Source organism: Octodon degus, unplaced genomic scaffold (genome assembly GCF_000260255.1).
Source record: "Octodon degus isolate 3935 unplaced genomic scaffold, OctDeg1.0 scaffold00021, whole genome shotgun sequence".
NCBI classification, from domain to species: Eukaryota; Metazoa; Chordata; class Mammalia; order Rodentia; family Octodontidae; genus Octodon; species Octodon degus.
Genome location: NW_004524597.1, coordinates 19,260,363 through 19,264,587, shown reverse-complemented (window position 1 = coordinate 19,264,587; position 4,225 = coordinate 19,260,363). Strand labels below are relative to the sequence as shown.

The 4,225-nt window shown below is 48.3% G+C and overlaps 1 pseudogene across 1 annotated transcript; it reads right to left on the bottom strand.

Annotated features, from left to right (window-relative positions):
• Positions 1-285: 285 nt before the first annotated feature.
• On the bottom strand, positions 286-1,717 carry LOC101566244 (annotated as a pseudogene). Its single transcript, XR_192427.3, has one exon. The product of XR_192427.3 is annotated as a tubulin beta-2B chain pseudogene (transcript).
• Positions 1,718-4,225: the final 2,508 nt, after the last annotated feature.

Here is a 4,225-nt window from a genome sequence, read left to right as displayed (position 1 = left end):
AAAACTAGTGCCCTCCCTCTTGGCTTGAGTTCAGAGAGAAACAAAACTGCCTAACAGCCCTTACCTCCTGGCTGGCTCAGCAAGATACGTTGCCAGGTTTTGGAATATTGGAATCTCCCTGTTTTTTTTTGTTTGTTTGTTTGTTTTGTTTTTTTAAGACACAAACGTTTATGTGACTTTAGCCATTACAACAGTAGTTCAGAAGTATCTCAAATGTTACATCAATGTTACAAAAGAGAAAACAAAGTGACAGGCAACAGTGAAGGGCACCAAGACCGGCGCACACACCCACAGCAGACCATGCTTGCTCCTTCAAAGCCAGGGATTCACAGCGAGCCCCCCACCCCCGCCTCCTTCTTGGCTTTCCCTAACCTGGTGCGGAGGCTCAGGCCTCGTCCTCGCCCACCTCCTCCTCGAACTCCCCGTTCGTCAGCCGTGGCGTGCTGGTACTGCTGGTACTCGGACACCAGGTCATTCATGTTGCTCTCAGCCTCGGTGAACTCCATCTCGTCCATGCCCTCGCCCGTGTACCAGTGCAGAAAGGCCTTGCGCCGGAACATGGCCGTGAACTGCTCCGAGATGCGCTTGAACAGCTCCTGGATGGCCGTGCTGTTGCCGATGAAGGTGGTTGACATGTTGAGGCCGCGCGGCGGGATGTCGCACACGGCCGTCTTCACGTTGTTGGGAATCTACTCCACGAAGTAGCTGCTGTTCTTGTTCTGCACGTTGAGCATCTGCTAGTCCACCTCCTTCATGGACATGCGGCCGTGGAAGATGGCAGCCACCGTCAGGTAGCGGCCGTGGCGTGGGTCGCAGGCGACCATCATGTTCTTGGAGTCGAACATCTGCTGGCTGCCTGGGCTGGTGAGGGGTGCGAAGCCGGGCATGAAGTGCAGGCGCGGGAAGGGCACCATGTTCACGGCCAGCTTGCGCAGGTCAGCATTCAGCTGGCCCGGGAAGCGCAAGCAGGTGGTCACCCCGCTCATGGTGGCCGACACCAGGTGGTTGAGGTCACCATAGGTGGGGGTGGTCAGCTTGAGGGTGCGGAAGCAGATGTCATACAGGGCCTCGTTGTCGATGCAGTAGGTCTCATCTGTGTTCTCCACCAGCTGGTGCACTGAGAGGGTGGCGTTGTAGAGCTCCACCACAGTGTCAGACACCTTGGACGAGGGCATGACACTGAAGGTGTTCATGATGCGGTTGGGGTACTCCTCGCGGATCTTGCTGATGAGCAGGGTGCCCATCCCCGAGCCGGTGCCTCCCTCCAGCGAATGGGTCAGCTGGAAGCCCTGGAGACAGTCACAGCTTTCTGACTCCTTCCTCACCACGTCCAGGACGGAGTCCACCAGCTCGGCACCCTCTGTGTAGTGGCCCTTGGTCCAGTTGTTCCCGGCACCACTCTGGCCAAACACAAAGTTGTCTGGCCTGAAAATCTGGCCGAAGGGTCCAGACCTGACTGAGTCCATTGTGCCGGGTTCCAGGTCCACCAGAATGGCCCGAGGTACATATTTGTTACCAGTGGCTTCGTTGTAGTACACATTGATCCTTTCCAGCTGCAAATCACTGTCTCCATGATAACTGCCAGTGGGGTCGATACCGTGTTCATCACTGATGACCTCCCAAAACTTGGCCCCGATCTGATTGCCGCACTGGCCCGCCTGGATGTGCACGATCTCGCGCATGGTACCTCGCTCGCGTCTCCCTGGCTCGGGTCTCCGTGAGTCTGTCTGTCCTTCCCTCCGCCCACCGCGAGACGGCCTGGTACGCACTCGGAACCGACGGGCTTCTCCCTGTTTTTTAATTTTTTTCTGAAACAGAGTCTTGTCATGTAGTTCATGCTAATCTTGAACTCACTTTGTAGAACAGGCTGGCTTCAAATTTATGATGATCCTCCTGCCTCAGCCTCCCAAGTGCTGAGAGTACAGCACATGCCACCACATGTCAATATAAATGTTATAGTTTGTTTCTTTTTGGCAGGGTTATGTAGTCCAGGCTAGACTTAAATTTAAGTCTTCTGCCTCAAGTTAATACTTCTGCCTCAGCTGAGTGCTGGGATTATAGTTGTCTACTATAAGCCCAGATTAAAATCCTCTAGAGGCCATTTCTAGGTTCTTTCCATCTTGAACAAAGAATTGATCAAGATAAGCACAAAAGATATGATGTACCTTGGTTCACAAATGTAATTCTTTCTGTGATTCTTGTCACTAATAGAATTGAACAAGAACTGTATCAAACTCAGTGTTTACATCCCATGTTGACTTTATGGGGAAATCTGATTCAGTTCTTATCCAATTCAGTTTGAAACCAGAAACATGGAAAGAATCACATTTGTGAATTGAAGTACCACTGTAGTGAAGTTTTATATTTACTAAAGGTAGGAAAAGAAACACGCTCTGCAGAGCAAGTGTTGGCACATTGAAGGTAGAAGTTCATTCTGCAGTATGGGTGGGAGCAGACCACTGTGAGAAAAAGAACATAATGATGAAGATCGTAATGTCAACCATCTTTTTTCTTTCTTTCTTTCTTTCTTTTCTTTTTTTTTTTTTTTTTTTTGCAGAATTGGGGACTGAACTTAGGCCCTTGAACTTGCCAGGGAAGCGCTTATTCTACTGAGCTATCTGTCCAGCTCCATTAACCATCTTTTGTATCCTCCATTCTTCAGGCTGGTATCAGGTCTTGGCTGTCCTACCAAAACCTTGCTCAAAGTGGAGTGCAGTGGCACACACCTATAATCTTGGCATTCAGCAGGCTGAAGCAGGTTGGTTGCAACAAGTTCAGGACAACCTGAGCTCTATAGAGAAAAAAGGTCAGTTTGAACTATACAGGGAGAGCCTGTCTCAAACAAGTGTAAAAAGCTCGATGTGGTAGGACACATCTATAATCCTAGCAGTCAGGAAGCTGATGCAGGAGGATTGCTGTAAATTCAAGGCCAGCCTGAGCTGCATGGTGAGACCCTGTCCCAGAAAACAAACAAAAGAAACAAAACAAAAACACAACAACCTGCTCAAGTTCCTGAAAGAGTTGAAGATAGAACCCTATGACAGGTCCCAGGTGCAGGGATTTGGGAAGAGTTTTTTTTTAATGTCCATGTCTTAGAGTGTTCACTTGCCCAGCCAGCATCCTAATCTTCTGCCTAAATTTCACACATCCACTGGGGGTATTGGAAATACATTTGCCACAATAAGTTCTGTAGAAGACCATCCTGCTAGGAATGCCTAGCCAGTGGGGTGATCAGAGATTAAAGACAAAACACAGAGATAATTTTGAGAGAGGAGGCCAATGGGCTCTTGCCTGTAGTGGACAAGAGCCTTGAGTGTCTGGCTATCTTTTATTTACTTAGATGGGGGAGGGAGGACTAGTGGTGGTGGTGGTGGTGGTGGTGGTGGGCAAGCAATTAGGGTAGCAGAAGATTTCTCTACCTCCTGTTATCTACATAGTATATGCCCAGATAATCTCAGCTGTGTTGATTCTTCCCTGGAGTTTGCAACCTCTCAGCACATCTGCATGTCGCCAAAGGAGCACAACTTGCTGTTTTTCTCCTTTGTGCTCACAGAGAAGGTCAACTAGGCCTGGATCTTGGTCAGCTGTTGGAACTAATATTCACCCTATTCCCTTTGGGCCCAGAATGTTAGATATGTGAATCATCTCAGAATGTCACTGTGGTAGTAGAACCGGGTAGGCCTAAGCGGTGATTTCTATTTCCCTGATATTTTGGACAACTTAGTTTCTCTCAGACCCAAACGATCTGCAAAAATACGAATAACACTAAATGACAAGTTCAAGAGGTCCTCATAAAGCTGGGCATGGTGACTCATGCCTTTTACAGCACTTAGGAGGCTGAGGCAGGAGGATCACTGACAGCTCAAGGCCAGCCTGAACTACATAGTGAGACCCTGTCTCACAAAAAAAAAGAGCTCCTCATAAATAATAGTTATATTAAACGCCTTCTGCGTCCAAAGTGCCATGTGACCTCAACAAGGATTTTACCATCTCCATTCTCCATTTCATCATCACTTAAAAAAAGAAGAATAACATTCCTAGAATCCCAGCACTCTGTGAGGCTGAAGCAGGAAGATTACAAGTATAAGCCCAGCCTGGACAACTTAATGAGATCCTGTCTCAAACTGAAAAATAAAACAGGTTGGAGCTGTTTTATTTTTTGCCTAATGTGTGTGAGGCCCTGGATTCAATACCCAGCACTGAAAAAAAAAAAAAAAATTGGGGG